The 16,684-nt window shown below is 37.7% G+C and overlaps 1 protein-coding gene across 2 annotated transcripts in view; it reads left to right on the top strand.

The window, feature by feature from the left end:
* Positions 1 to 16,684, top strand: part of ZNF704 (zinc finger protein 704) — a 367,044-nt gene that overhangs the window by 81,162 nt on the left and 269,198 nt on the right. The gene's annotated exons all lie outside the window — the stretch shown is intronic.

Below are 16,684 nucleotides of genomic sequence, written 5' to 3'. Positions count from 1 at the left end.
TAAACGTTTTATCTGTTTGTAACTAAGTTCTTAAGTTTAAGTACTTAAATGTTTTATCTGTTTGTCTTTATGTCTACCTGTCTCTCAAGGAACAAACATTCTAAAATAATTCTAACTATGGTACTGTGGTTTGGGTATGGTTAGTGAAAGTTTTCTTTGGAATGAGTATTCAGGAGAATTGATCTGCTCCTTGAAGCCTAAGTATGCAGATCTGGGTAGTGTAGGCCAGAAGAGAGGCAATTTCAGTTCAGAGACCTGTTCCCTGGCAGGTAAAGAGACCAGACCAAAAGAGACCAAAGAGGCCTCTACAAGCTATTCTTGGGAGCCTGGGTTAGGATCTCTTTAGAATCAGTCTCAGAGGACTGGTTGGGTCATAGATGGATAGCTGGGAACTTTCCTAGGGCATTTACCTGATGACATTTGGTACCATATTTAATATAGTAAATCTCTAGGGTAGGTGGTTATTGTTTTGAGTTCACTTGAATGCAGGTAGAAGAACACACTGAACAAGTAGGTGGACTGATGTCAGAAACCACCCTCTTCTGAGTGAGCTGCTATGACAGCAAAATTCTGATGCTTTTGTGTTGAATAAAGGCTAATTTAGCTTCACTGATTATCCTACAGAGTAGCAACTAATTCAGAAAAGGCATCATTCAAACAGATTCACCTTACAAATAGATGCTGTTCACTTCTTGTTAGAAATAACAGTGTTCCAACAGTGTTCCCAGATGCATTGTTTTGCTTTCTCTGGAGAAACAAAAGCTGTTCATGGCAATCAAAATTCTAAATTTTATTTGTAAGTGAACTCATTAATTTGATTGTATTTTCATGTAATTGAATATTAAAGTGTTGCTTTCTTATAGGAAATTACCATGGATAATATACATGTACACACAACCCTATTGTATACGTTATGGAAGTATTCTAGATTAGGTATATAGGAAGAAATCAGTGGTTTGTAGGAATAATGCAATGTGATTGAAATAAAGAATTAATCAACTCTAGAAATTTAATGGTATAGTGGAAAGATGACTGGCCTTGGAGCACAGAGAACAATGTTAGGTTTTACTGCCTCTATCTGTATGATATGGGAAAGCCACTCAACCTCTTGTCATTTCAGGTAATTACCTACGACTATAAATTACAGGTAATCTGCTTTAGTGGAGGGGGTGTATAGTCTGGGAATTCCCCACACCATTGAAGTAATAAGTCTGGACCAAATTTATGAATTCATATAGAAACATAAGTACATATATGTATGTGTATGTGTTTTTAAATTTTTAGCTGAGTTCTTTGGTTTCATTACTATAGGGAACTTCTGGGAAAGAAAATCTTCCTACTGATGCAGATTTTCGACTGTTCTAAATCTAAGAGAATTGCCCACATAACTCGTATGTATCAGATGTGGGTCTCGAACATAGATTTTCCTGATTCTTAGGACTACTCTCTATTCATAAACCATGATATATGTGTGTGTGCACACACATGTATCTGTGTTTTGGGGGAACAGAAAAACAAAGAGAGAATGAATATATTTTGTGTAATGCTTTGGCTTTTGTCATTCAACAGACATACTTGGGTATTATATAGTCCAGCTTGTATGAAGGATCCCTCCTTAACAACAGCTCATCCCTCCTTTCCTTGAAGACTGCTAGTGAAGGGTAACCCACTCCATTCTGAAGCAGCCCCATTCCTTTTGGAACAGTTCTTAATATTTGGAAGTTTTTCTTTAAACCAAACCTAAATCATCTCTTTGAAACTTATACCCATTGCTCCTAGTTTTACCCTATAGTGCCAAGCAGAACAGGAGAATAGTTGGGTCCTTTTCCTCCTTTTCTTCCTCTTTGTATTTCTTCCTCCACTTTCTTTTCCTTCTCCTCTTGTGACCTCGTTTCATGTCCTTTCAGCATCCTGATTGCCCTCTAGCTTATCTAGTTAATTCTAGTTTAACTCTAATGGGAATTCTGCCCCATTCAGATCTTATATGAAGTCCTGAATTCACTTCTGGCAGTTCTGGACTCCTGTATTCAGTCTCTTTTTCTGGACATAGCTTTTTTAATATAGCATGGATTAGCATTAAACTCTATGGCTGCTGTGTCACACTTCTGACTAAGTGAACTTGCAGTCTGCTACTCCACATTTTTTCCACATGAACTGTTATCTAAGCAGACCTTTTCCTCCCTGCATTTGTGAAATTAATTTTTTAGAAACTAAGTGTAGGCCTTTACAGTTTTCTCTGTTAAATTTCATCTTGGGAAGCAGTGTGGCATATTGGCTAGTGATCTGAACTTGGATTCAAGAAGACTTGGATTGAAGTCATGCCTCTGAAACATATTGATTAGATATTGCTCAGCAATCCAGGCATCAATTTAACACTAAGTTTTAGAGCAGATGCTGAGCTGCATTAATAGAGGGAATTTACTCCTTAAGAGTTCCTTATGCCAGTAAAATCATTGACCTGGTTTTGAAAAAAATCACCTTATTAGACCTGATCTATTGTTTTAGCCTAATTAATTTCTTCTAGATTCTAACTGGCATATGAGGTGTTAGTTGTTTCACCACATTTGTCATCTGCGTATTTGACAGTTACACCCTCTACACCTATAGCCAAGAAATTGGTTCTGTGTTGTTCATCAACATTTTTATCAATGACAGATAGCTGGATCATTAGAGATCACCTTTCAAGTCGCCAAAGGACCATTAATGGTTCCTGTCTTTGGGTCTGATCATTCAGCCACATCCGAATCCACCTAAGTATACTGTTCTGTAGTCCATAGTCCTCCATTTTATCTACAAGCATAGCATGAGAGACTGTCAAATGCCTTGCTAAACTCATGGTATATACTCAGCTGCTTGACCAGTCTAGTAAAGTTAGTCTGGCATGAATTGCTTAAAAAAAAATTGTTTATGCCTTTTGCTCTTGCATCACAATTATTTTTGGATATGCCTCTCTTCTCCTTTGAACTGAACCCTTATTATGAAGTAAAATCAACCAATACAGTGACCAACTGGTGATATATTCACCATTCTGTCCCTGTAGTCTTTGTCCCTTTGCCAGGAAAAGGGAGATATATTCCATAAGCTTTTCTCCAGGATCAGGATTGGTTATGACACTCCGAATTAGACTTTCTTTTAGTGTTTTTTTTTTTAGTTTTCATGATTATAGTCATCATATATATTGTTCTGGTTCTGTTTACTTCAGTCCATATCAGTTCATGTGCACCTTCTGATATTTCTCTGAATTCTTCTTATTAATCATTTTCATACGGCACAATAAGAATATATTGCAGTCATATACCAAAATTTATTCAACTGTTCCCTAATGGATGCGCTCCCATTTTATTTCTACTTCTTTGTAGTGCTTCTCTTAATATTTCGGGTTGCCATATCCTTGGTGACATATATCCAGTGACAGGATTACAGGGGTATGACCTATTTTTGCTGAAACCTTGCTTTTAGTTATCTCTCCTCCCTTTATAAGTATTTGTAAACCATCCACCTATCATTGTGTTCGAGAATTTTTCCAGGAATAGAAGTTGAATTCAGTGTTCTATAGTACTTCTATAGCCATCCTTTTTCCTTTATTGGAAAATGAAACAATCTTGTTTTCTTTAAGATTTTTCAAAGATTACTGACAATGGCTCAGCAATCACATTTTCTTTCAGTACACTAGGATGTATATATTTCATCTAGGCTGAGTGCTTTAAACTCATTGATAACAGCTACATGCTGCATGACTTTCTTACTTAACTTAGGTTACCATTCTCTGCTAACAATTTTTGTTTTATTGTTCTTCATCCTTCTTAGTCCAAAAGGCTTTTTTTAATATAAAAAATGGTTCAGCCTTCTCACTGTAATATGTTATCAACTCCATCCACTCTGAAAGTTATTTTTTTTTTCTATGATCCTTCTTTTGGCCTAAATATAGCTAAAAGCAAACAAACAAACAAATCTTTTGTTGTCCTTAGAACTCATCACCAGCTTTAGCTACTTCTGGATTTTTGCAGGCCTGACCTTGTTTTTTATGGAATAGTATAACTTTTCTGTAGGTTCTATCTTTGCTTTTATCTTTTATGTTTGTCTTAAAAACTGAGTGTGTTGATAAGTTTCTCATGCAAACACATTAATCTCTTAAGAAGCTTCCCTTTTCTCCTTCCTTGAGAGCACTTCTGCTTGTATAGGGGAAAAAATATCATAAAGAACAAGATATTTAAAAACCTTAATGAAAATAAAGTGTTTTTTTTCTTTGCATAATTTCATTGGTTTTCAAGGTCAGGGGAAGGAAATTGCCCTTGAAAATAACCACTTATTTACCCTCCTGAGATAAGAATGAAAAGTTCAACTAGAGAGAAATTCATTATTTTATTACTAGTATCACTTCTATTTCTATCAAGAGGACAAATGAAACTGAACAATTGCTTTTCTAAGAAATACACATTTAAAGAATTCCATGAGTGTCATATTTTCTGGAAGTACAACATTTTGCCAAGTGAATTTCCAAATTGCATGAGAATTTCAGATATACAGCAAAACCTTAAATATTGGAATGAAAACCAGCATTCCTATACCCTCAACAACAATGACAAATGTTTTTTGTTCTGTGTACAAAGCACCATGCTAGTTTTTGAGCAGACTAATACAAAGTTAAGAGAAGTCATGTAAGGTAAATTCTTCCCTCGAGGAGCATACAGGGAATAGGACAAATGCCTGTAATATGCAAGTGCATATGATAATAATAATATTAATAATAATGATGACAATAGCTAACATTTGTGTAGTACATATTTTATACCAGGTACTGATATATTAAATCAACAAATGAGGTCCAAACAGGAAGCTTGTTACCAAATGCAAATAAGGGAGTTGTAGTGAATCAGGGAATGCTTTCTTGAGGAGGTGGCATTTGAGTTGTATTTTAAAGAATTATATTAGACTCCAATAGAAAGAGCCCATCCCAAGCAGAAAGAATAACTTGAGGGGCGGCTAGGTGGCGCAGTGAATAGAGCACCGGCCCTGGAGTCAGGAGGCCCTGAGTTCAAATCCGGCCTCAGACACTTAACACATTAACACAAAAAACTAGCCTTGTGACCTTGGGCAAGTCACTTAACCCCAACTGCCCTCCAAAAAGCAAAAAAAAAAAAAAAGAATAACCTGAACTGTGGCCATGATACTGAAGTAGTAGAGTACAGATTACTTTAAGGGGCAGAGTAGTAGTTCATATTGGCTGTATCCTCAAGTATCGAATAGTTTTCCTAGACATTGAAACAAACAGATAGCGTCTCTGTGTTTATTGAAGGAATCTGGGAGTAGTGATGAAAGCAACTGAGAATCATAGACCCAGTGGCCAGGTGATTTACTGGGAAAGAGGACAAGAGTGTTCTGGCTATCGAGGTCTGTCTATAAACAGCCAGCCTCAGAAACACAGGAAAAGTGACTAGAGATGGGGAGACAAGAAAGAATAAGAGCTAAGAAGGAGTGGTAGTATTAGAGACAGGGAGGGTCAAGTAGCCATCTACACCTCATATAGTATTACTAATAACTCACATTTATATGTAACACTTGATTTTAATAGATTTTGCATACATTATCTTTACCCTTAAAGTCAGATTCTTAGGATACCTCTGGGAAGGCAGCCTTCCATTCCTGAGTACCTTCCGGAAACATGTCTTTTAGACATGTCTTTTGGACATAGTCAACTCATCCCTCCCTCCTCCTCCTCCATTTCTAAGTCTTAGTAAGGTGAGTAAGATAAATATTTGATGCTTATAGTGATCTCTGAGGTCCTTTCCAACCTAGATATCCTGAGATTCTGGTAGTCATGTCATCCATTAAGCAACCAACAAACATTTATTAAGGGCTTAGCATGTCCCAGGCACTGGGATAAATAGAATATCCCTTGTCTTTGGAATGGTTGGTACAGCTTGATAAACATTTACTACTATTCAGAGGCACTGTGCTATGTGCTGAGAATACAAAGACAAAAAAAGACCAGTGTTCCCTCAAGGAACATCCATTCTACTGAAGAGATTTAACACCCAATAGATATATAAATATAAGATAATTTGACAAGGGAGAACACATCAGCAACTAGAGGGATAAGGAAAGGCAATATATAGGAGGTGGTGCTTGAACTGAGACTGGAAGAAAGCTAAGGTTTCTAAGAGTTGGAAGTGAAGAAGTGCATTATAGACATAGGTAACAGCCTGTGCAAAGACATGGAGGTTGGAAAATGGGAAGCCTGAGTTTGGGAACTAGCAAGTTGTCTGGTTTGGCTGGAATGGAAAGCTTTGTGTACAACTTTCCTCAGAAACTGTACACCTTAAGTCAAGATCTCCATTTTCTCCTTTAATACTTTTCCCTTTTTGTTCAGATTTTCAGTATTTTCCTAGCTTCCTATTCATATTCTTTCCCAGCAACTCTTTCACGTCCAGAAAATGTCAGGGACTGTTCTGTCTTTCTCACTTATTGTTATATCTTACTGATATTTCCAGGGAAAATTTAGGTGCTAATGCCCTTTCTCAATTACTTTGTGTGTATGTGTATGTGTGTGTGTGTGTGTGTGTGTGTGTGTGTGTATAATATATGTGTGTGTATATTAAATACTTATATTTGGATATGTCATCTAATTCTTTTTTTTCAAATGCCTTATTAACTTCTGATTTACATCATTCATTTCCGCCAGATTTTGAGTTACAAATTTTCTCCCTGTTTTTCCCCTATCCCCCCCCCCAAATAGCAGTCCCACAGGATATCCCCTCCTCCAATCTGCTCTCTCCCATATTTTCTCCCATACACCTTTTGACTTTTCCAGTGGATCTCTGTGGCCCAGTGCCTGTATCTTATTTCCCAATTACATGTAAAACAGTATTGATAATAGTATATATACACACACACACATATATATATACATACATATTTGAATATTTGATTTTAAAACTTTGAATTCCAGATTCATTCCCTTCCTCCCTTGTCACCCATCCTTACTGGGAATATAAGCAGTTCATTATAGGATGTACATGTGTGGCTAATGCAAAACAATAACATAGTAGATATATTGTAAAAGACTGACTATATTTCCCTCCCTCCCATCCCACCTCCCACTTGTTCTATTCTCTACTTTAATCCCATCCCTTTTCAAAAGTGGGTGCTCCCAACTTCCCTCCCTCCCAGCCTGCCCTCCCTTCCATCATCCCCCCTCTCATCCTCTTCCCCCACTACTCTCCTGTAGGGTGAGATACCCTATTTAGTGTATATTTCATTCCCTCCTCAAGCCAAATTCAATGGGAATAAGGTTGACCCATTCCCTTTTGCCTTCCTATTCTTCCCCTCCATTGTAACCATTTTCCCTTGCCTCTTCTGTATGAGATAGTTTACCCCATTCTGTCTCTCCCCATCTCCTCTCATTATATTCCTCTCTCACCTCTTGATTTCACCTTTTAAGTATCATCCCTTCCTGTTAAATTGGTCCTGTGCCCTCTATCTATGTATACCTGTAAACATATATACACACATTCACATATGTATTCATATGCCCATATACCCTCATATATAGACATATATATATTTCTATTCTCTTCAACTACTGAGAAAAGTTTCATAAGTTACAATTATTGTTTTTCCATGTAGGAATGTTAATAGTTCAACTTTGATAAGTCCCTTATGATTTCTTTTCCCTGTTTAGCTTCTCATGCTTCTCTTGCTTCTTGTATCTGAATGTCAAATTTTCTATTCAACTCTGTTTTTTTCACCAAGAATGCTTGAAAGTCCTCTATTCCACTGAATGACCATATTTTCCCCTGAAACATGACACTCAGTTTTTCTGGGTAGGTGATTCTTGGTTTTAATCCCAGCTCCTTTGCCCTCTGGAATATCATATTCCAAGCCCTTCGATCCCTCAGTGTAGAAGCTGCCAGATCCTGGGTTATCCTGATTGTGTTTCCACAATATTGAAATTATTTCTTCATGGCTGCTTGTAATATTCTCTCCTTAATCTGGGAATTCCAGAACCTGGCTATATTCCTAGGAGTTTTCTTTTTGGGATCTTTTTCAGCAGGTGATTGGTGGATTCTTTCAACCTCTATTTTGCCCTCTGATTCTAAAACATCAGGGCAGTTTTCTTTGAGAACTTGGAGGATGGTTTCTAGGTTCCTACTTTGATCATGGCTTTCAGGTAGTCCAATAATTTTTAAATTATCTCTCCTGGATCTGTTTTCCAGGTCAGTGGTTTTTCACATGAGATATTTCACATTGCCTTCTATTCTTTCATTTGTTTGGATCTGTTTAACAGCATCTTGATTCCTCATAAAGTCATTAGCTTCCATTTGCTCCAGTCTAATTCTGAAGCCATGATTCTCCTCATTGAGCTTTTGAGATTCTTTTTCCATCTGGCAAATTCGACTTTTTAAGGCATTCTTCTCTTCATTGCCTTTTTGAGCCTCCTTTGCCATTTGAGTCAGTCTGTTTTTTAAAGTGTTATTTTCCTCAGTCAGGCTGTTGACTCTCATTTCATAATTTTCTTGCATTGTTCTCATTTCTCTACCCAATTTTTCCTCCATTCCTCTTATCTGCTTCTTAAGGTCCTCTATGACCTGTAACCAGCTCGTATTTTCCTTTGAAGCTTTTGGTGCAGGGGTTCTGACTTCACTGTCTTCCTCCTGTTCCATGCTTTGCTCCTTTTTCTCCCCAAAATAGGAGTGTAATGTTGGAATCTTCTGTCTACTTTGTTTCCTTTGCCTGGTCATGTCGCCCCTCAGTCACTTGACCCCTGGGCTTTTTGCCACAGTAGGACTCTGCCACCAGACAGGGGAGCTTTCATCCCAAACGCTGGGGTTTTCTCAGTTGCCGGAGGTATTAGATGGGTACCCTCTCTGAGGTCTCCACTCACTCTGGCAAGCTGGACATACACCCCAGGACCTCCACCCTAGACTGCAATCCAGATCCAAGCAGGTTAAAGCAAGAGCGATTACCCCTCAGACTGGTGCTTGGTCCCCCTACACTCTGCAGGCCATGAGTTGAAGCTGCCATGTGGCGCTGGCTGGCTGTGCCAGCGTCTCAGCGGCTTCTTGCCCTGGGGTCAAAAGCCACGCACTCCCACTTACTGGTCCCAAAGTCCAGACTGCACTGACCTCTCACTTTGTCCTTAGCATCTATGGGTTGATAATTCTGGAAATTGCCACAGCTACTGGTGATCTGAAGTCCCTCTAGGCAGCGTCTGGTCAGGCCGCCCTGGGCCTAAGACCTCCCACTCGAGCGGGGCTTTGGTCAGCACCCAGAGCGCTACACTGGCCAGTTGCTGCTGGCCTGCCTGGCTGTCCTCAGTGGGAAGTTAGCTTCTCTGTGTCATTTTGTGGGTTCTGTAGCTCCAAAGTTTGTCTAGAGTCATTTTTTACATGAATTGGGGGAGGTGGGAGCTGGAGCTGCGAGGAAGTCCTGTTTTTACTCCACCATCTTGATAGAAAAATTTTTTAAAGGATCTGAAATTTTTAGTGAACTATAACCTCAGTATGAATTTATAATGTGACATGATAGACAAAAAGTACAGCTCAACTCTCATTAAGAAAGGCCTGGTGTAGTAGTCAAAGCAAAGGAAGTGATGGTCTGGTTGTACTTTGCCCTAGTCAGATGTCTTGAATACTGTGTTTATGTCTGGGTGGTATAGTTTAGTAAGAGCATTTAAAAGCTGGAGAACATCTAAAAGATGGTTACTATGATAGTGAGGGGAGTGAAGATAATGCCATAAAAAAGGTTGGTTGAAGGAATTTTAATTATTTCAACTTTGGATATGTAGTCTGATTGAGATAGAGGTGTGGAAAAGACAAAAATAGAAAAATTATCTTCAGGTATTAGGAAGGATGGTGTGTGGAATGAAAATTATACTCGTTTTTCTTGAACTCAGAACATGGACTTTTGTGTAGAAGTGTTTGCTACCATGCTTCTATTTCTCAGAACATGTATATTTTCTTGTCATATATTGCTGTTCTGCTGTCCCTTCTATAAGAACTACTTTTCAAAATAATGTATCTTTTAAAATATATATATTTTGTTATCAATTCAACAGCTACCAAATAAAATGAGCATTTACTTTTACAGAGCAAAACAGAAAAAGAATATTGTATGTGAAACTGTGAACCTGTTATGTACATCTTGCTTTTCCTTTTAAGTATAATAAATTCAATTTAATTATAATTCAATGTAATTTCATTTTAGTATAATAAATTAAATTTTTTTCAATGAATAAAACTCTATTTTCTCTCCCTCTTACCCACTGGAAAAAGAAAAATAAAACCTATATAACAAATATAGAGAGAAAGAAGCAAAATACATTGGCTATGTACAAAAAAATACTTTGTTTCAATTTGCATCTTGAATCTGTTACATACCTATCTGTCCGGAAGTGGGTAGCATGTTTCATCATGGATTCTCTAAAATTGAGATTGATCATTGTATTGATGGATCAGTCTGTCAGCCAGCATTTTTTAAGCACTATGTACCAGGTACCATGCTGAATTCTGGGGATACAAATATGGGCAAAAAGAAAGACAGCCCCTTCCTTCAAGGAGCTTATATTTTAATGGGAGACAAATAAAAGGAAGCTAAAAAGTGGGGATTAGGTACCCAAGCTGGGGACAGGGTGATCAAATCTGGAGAGATCACAGTCTGCAGAGCTGGGAAAGGAATAAAGGGTGGTGGGCCTGGGGCTTTTTGTCATATTGCAGGTTCAAAGAGGTACCTCACTGATAGGAGAAGAGAGCCTCAGGGTAAGAAGGCCCTTGAGACATGGAAGTGAAGTCCCTAAAGTAAGAAGCAGAACCACAAAAGGAATGTTTTTAAGTTTTTCAAGGTGTTTGTCTTTACAGTTCAAAGTGTCTTTCAAAGGTAGCCTGAATATATTTCCTTCTTGCCTTCTTTCTATTCTGTCCTTTGAATTAAAAAAAATACTTCTGTGACCCTCTTTATTTGTCTTCTTTTTTTGACATTTCTATCACTATCTCTATCTTCTCCTTACCCCAATAATGTATTCCTTTCCAGTGCCATGTTTTATTTAATAAACCCTACATATGAAATCTCAGCGATTGTTAAAGATTATATTTTTACTTCCTTGTATCTTAAACGTTCACTCTGTTAATCATCAAGCATTGGTATACAGATATCTAAGTAGGTAAATATTGTTGCTAACCCTCTTTCCTATTATTTTTTTCCTGTGTACTTCCTGCACCATCATTCTTCCTGTGATATTTTCTGTAATGCCTGATTTTATAGTTATTTTCTGTAATGCCTGATTTTATAGTTATTTTTTTTTTTAATTTTTCCTTTAAAATTTTAGTCTAAAGCAACTTTTGAATCAGGTCAGTGAATTTTCTGCCAGGTATGTTCTTCTTAGGTCTTGTGTAAGATACAGGGAAACCAGCAGCCCAGAATTCCAGGGTCAAAAACTGTGATCCTCTCTTTAATATCCCCTTGGAAGCTTGATCTTTACTTTTACTTCCCATATTCATTCATTCTCTGTCTCTCTCTTTCTCACACACACACACACACACATACATACACACACACACACACACACACAACTTTAACTGATTTTAACTGGTGAAAGAAAATATCATCCATTCCTTCAAGCCCTTCTGGTTTCTATCTGAGATTTGAAAACCAGGAAAAATATATGTCATGTTTCTTTTGGAAATTTTATTTTTTTCTCAAATGAATTTGAAGATGTGTATAATAGTTATTGGGTCTGATAAGACTTGAAGGCCTCCAGTCTAGCCTCAGGAATATAGATACTTTAGGAAGATAGTAGGCTAATCTCTTGATTAGCTATGTCAAGTGCCCATCTCTCTGGGCTCTGTGGCATGACCACCACTATGCTTTTCTTCCTCTTGGAGCTTGCAAATAGAATTCCTCATTTCTGTTAATGGCCTGGAAATCCCTTTAAAAAAATTTCTATGGGTTATCTTTCCTTATCTGTAGTGCATAGTTTGCTGTTGATCAGATTTAGCACTGGAAGGGGTCTTAGAAGTCATTGAGTCCAACCCCTTCATTTCATGACTGAGGAAACTTGGGCCCAGAAAGATTAAATGACTAGCTTAGGATCACACAGCTAATGAGTATCTAGGCATCCCAAGGATGGTGAGCCAGTATTTCCATCCTAGACCCTTCCTACCTTTCCATTCTTCTTACTCTTTTTACCTCCCCAACCCCCATATTCTCTGAACTAGGGACAGTAGTTTTCTTGCTGTTTCTTGCACTAGAAACTTGGAGTTATTTCCCAACTTCTAATGGTTTCACTTTGTCCCCCCTGCCTGAAATTCCCTCCCTCCTCCTCTCTGTCTCTTAACTCCCAGGTCTCAACTCATAAACCATCCTCTACACAGAGTCTTATGCCAGTGCCTTCCCTTTGTTGATTATCTTCCGTTTATCCTGTATATCTCTTGTATGTACATAGTTCTTTGTATGTTGTCTCTCCCATTAGACTGTGTGCTCTTTGAGAATAGGAACTATCTTTTACCTTTCTTCATGTTCTCAATGCTTAGCTAGGTGCTTAATAAATGTGTGATGACTTTTTGACTTGATGTGTTGACTTGAGTATCTGACCTAGGATTTGAACCCAAGTCCTTCTGACTCTACACCTCTTGCCCTATCCATTTTGGGATTTCCTTTTGGGAGCAGAGCCTATGATTTTATTGTAATAAGGAAGTCATAGTGAAGGAATTTAAAATGAACAAAAACTCCCCTACCAAAGCAGATTCTGGATTTACCTGTTGTGGGGTGAATTCTTATTCTTGTGGTGTTTCATAGCTGTTTTTTCTTTGTCTGGATTCCTTTCTGACTTGCTGGAATCTTTTTTCCTTGGTTTCTTTCTTGAATAATTTCTAACGTTCTATTTAAGCATATTTTTCCTCTCTAATAAATTAGAGAATAACAGGGAATTCCTCAAGCCTTTTCACTGCCTCTGCAACGGGTGACCTGTTGGTATAACTATACAGGAATGGGAAACATGGCATATACCTTAGGTTCTATGGACAATTCTTGTCCCATCCTTTAATCCTTGGTCTTGGGATACACTATAATCTTTTGTGGATTTAGTATAAAGTACCCCTACCACCTTCCAAGACAAATGTGCCTATTTACCCTGAAGTCCACATGGTCACTCCCATTTCTTACTAGGTGTTAGCAATTAGTACTAATTATACCTACAGCTGTTAGCAAAATATTTTTAATCATGGCTTTCTGCCTCTCTTACTGAGAAAGGCTTGTTGTCCGGTTTCTGGTCAGTGTACTGATTTGTAAAAGAAAAAGATGAGATTTCATGATCTTCCAATTTGAAGATTCTGTGACTAAGGAACTGTTTCACATAATCATGACATTTATAGTTTTATCTTTGATTTTGGTCATATTTGGTCGTCTTTGCTTAATGATGAGATCATAGTAAAGTTAATGCACTTGAGCAAACATCTTAAAAGCAGGAGCTATGTATAGATCACTGTCCTAGGTGCTGAAGATGGACCCTCTATTCAGCCTTTTATAGTTTGAGAGTAGAAAGTGCTGCATGTGTCAGGAAGGTGGGAAGAAATTGCTCCTTTACTTCTTGTTCTTCTGAGAGCTGCCTGGAAGATACAGAATTTTAGATTTTTGATTAAATGGAAGGAGTTTGGAAAATACCATGGTTGTCTCTGATTCTTTCCTGTTCCCCACCTCTCATATCCAGTTAGTTATCAGGTTTTGTCAGTTTCATCTTTGTAGCATTTTTCACCATTACCTCCTCTGATCCTTTTTATCACCTTTAGTAGTGGCTCTCATTACCTTCTGCTTAGATTATTCCATTAGTCTTGGAATAGCTCTTCCTATCTCCACTCTCTTCTCATTCAAATCCATCCTTCCCAGCACTTCTAGGCTAATTATCCTTATATGCTGATCTGCTATTATAATGCCTCTGCTCAAAATCCTTTAATAACTCCCTGGTGAATAAGGTCCAAAGGTCTTAGCCTGATATGCAAGGTTTTCCATGATCTGTTATGATCCATTCAACAAGTATTTATCAGGCACATACTGTGTGACTGGCATAGAGTTTACAAAAGTTGGCTGGTTATGTGATAAGAGCACAAGCTAAGGAGTTTGGTCTTATAATCCACCAAGGAAAACCCACATGGATAAAGAATGCCTATTGCCTAGTCTATCATATCTAAAAACAACTTATAAAGATCATCCATTAGTATAAACATCTTCACCAGAAAATGCAAATAAATAATGTGTGGGATTGGGGCTTAAATAGGAACAGGAAAATGGGCTCATTTGTCCTTGGGCAAGTGCACTTTTGTCATTAATTATAGTGCTAGCTAGCATTTATATAGTGCATTAAGTTTTGCAAAGTACTTTACATGTGTAATCTTATTTGATTCTGACCTACTATATTGTATGGTTGCAAGTCACAGAACACTACATACTCATATCTCCATATACCCTGTGGGGTAGGTGTTATTAGTGTCACCATTTACAGATGAGGGGGGAAACCAAGGCTATGGGTGACTTGTGCAGGGTCATACAGCTATTAAGTGTTTATAGCAAGATTTGAACTTAAATCTTTCTTACTCCATGTACAACACTATCCACTATACTACCTAGCAAAGATGCTAATAATTCACACTAATGATTAGCAACTGTACGATATCACCAAAAGAATATTGTTAGTGATTTGCCTAAGATGTAAAATTGCAGTTCGTAAAATTATTTAGGCTTTTTAGATGTAAACTAACGCCAAAGTCAGTAAAATGGTTAGTTTGGGCAAATTGTCAATATTCCCTCCAAAGTACTTAAGTTGAAATACTTCTCTATAGATGTCTCTCATTTCTTGCTCTTGACACATGACTCTTTTTTGATCAGACATTGCTTAGATAATTTTCCTTACGCTGCTCCTCTGACCTAATTTTTCACCTTTAGTATGTTGCTGCTCATCAGTACTCGCCATACATTTCTTCATTGTCCTTTGATCCTCAGTTTCAGAAACTGTAGTGAAGCGTGACTCAAAGCTGTACAACAGCAAAAGAACGTTGCTATTTAAAAACATGATGCAACCAGGTGACACAGGGATAGAGTGCTGGGCCTGGAGTCAAGAAGACTCATCTTGCTGAGTTTAAATCTGGCCTCAGACACTTCCTAGCTGTGTGACCCTGGGTAAGTCACTTAGCCCTGTTTGCCTCAGTTTCCTCATCTATAAAATGAGTTGGAAAAGAAATGGCCAACCACTATAGTATCTTTGCCAAGAAAACCCCAAATGAGGTCACCAGGAGTCAGACACGACTGAAACAGCTCAACAGCAACAATAATTAAAAAAGATGAGTCTTTGCTCCTCTCAATGAAACAAATGTAACCAGATAACTTATAAAAAATATATCATTCATTTCTTTGATGATATACTTTATACTTCTTTTCTTTCACAGTTCCTTGTTTGTAATGGGACTGAGCCTGTTTACACCTACCATGCACATTTCTGTGGTATTTTGGGTGATGCTCAACTTGGTTTTTTAGAGTTTGTAATGTTCTGTGACTTGCAACCATACAATATCATCCAAAGAATATTGACATTAAAAGACTGGGTCTTTGTTTCCATGGAGAAACTTGATGTTATGAAAAGAACTGTATAATTTCCCAAAGATAATCCAGCCAACTCTCTTCCTGTTCATTTCTGGACCCAACTCATTGTCCATTTTTCTGTGCCTAAGACCTGCATACTAAAAGCTGATCTCTGTTATTCATCCAATTTCATATCATAGTCTGAGTCATAGGCATTTTTAATCAATTTGGTTTTTCCTTCCTTGCGGTTGTTTAGGTAGAAGTCTTCAGAGTGATTTGGGTCTCATTATGACACTCAACAGATGAGAAATTCTTATTACTATTACCTTCAGAAAATGGTTGTTCCTGTAGTACTTTGTTATCTGATTACCTAAAAGTATCATAGGATCATAGGGGATCTCCCATCTTATTCTGTGATGGTGCCTAAAATTGCCACAGTTAAAGACGCTTTATGAGAGATAGCATGGAGTACCAGATAGAATTGGCCTCCAGGCCAAGAAGACCTAGATTCAAGTCTCACCTCTGACACATGTAAGTTGGATGACCCTGGAAAAGTCATTTAACCTCTCAGTGTTCTGGGCAGCTCTTTAAGTCTTTACTTGTACGTAAAGTATGCATTGGCTGAAGAAGTTTCCTCACCTAGAAGTTCTCTACAGTAGCTGAATCAGAGGTCCAGTCCCCATTTCTAGTCATTCAAATTATGTACTATAGCATTTTTCTTGGGATAAATAATTTCTAACTGTAAAAGTGCTATGCTATTTGGAATAACACATAACTAGCTCAGATGTAAATTTAAGAAGCATTTATTAAGCACTTATTGGTTGCAGAGAACTGTCTTAGGTTCTAAGCAATTCATAGTTTGGTTAAGACCTATGCTCTTGTTTTCAGAATTTATTGTACTTTAAGGGAATAAGAAACAAACACAGATATCTATAGCACACAGTATTACTCATTAAATGTATTAGATGGTCATAGAACAAAGTACAAGAGGAAGTTTGCATTACTTAGGGTTAGGGGAGGAGAGAGGAAGACTTCTGAGAAAGTAGGATGTGAATAGGTCTTAAAAGGGTGGGTAGCTGGTAGTGATGGTGCATGCTTGTAATCCTTGTTACTATGGAGG

This window comes from Petaurus breviceps, unplaced genomic scaffold (assembly GCF_028583685.1).
Source record: "Petaurus breviceps papuanus isolate PSGF00001 unplaced genomic scaffold, PetGlider_PUasm1.0 38, whole genome shotgun sequence".
Lineage (NCBI taxonomy): Eukaryota > Metazoa > Chordata > Mammalia > Diprotodontia > Petauridae > Petaurus > Petaurus breviceps.
The sequence above is the reverse complement of the archived record's forward strand: the minus strand, read 5'-3'. Positions and strand labels throughout refer to the sequence as shown.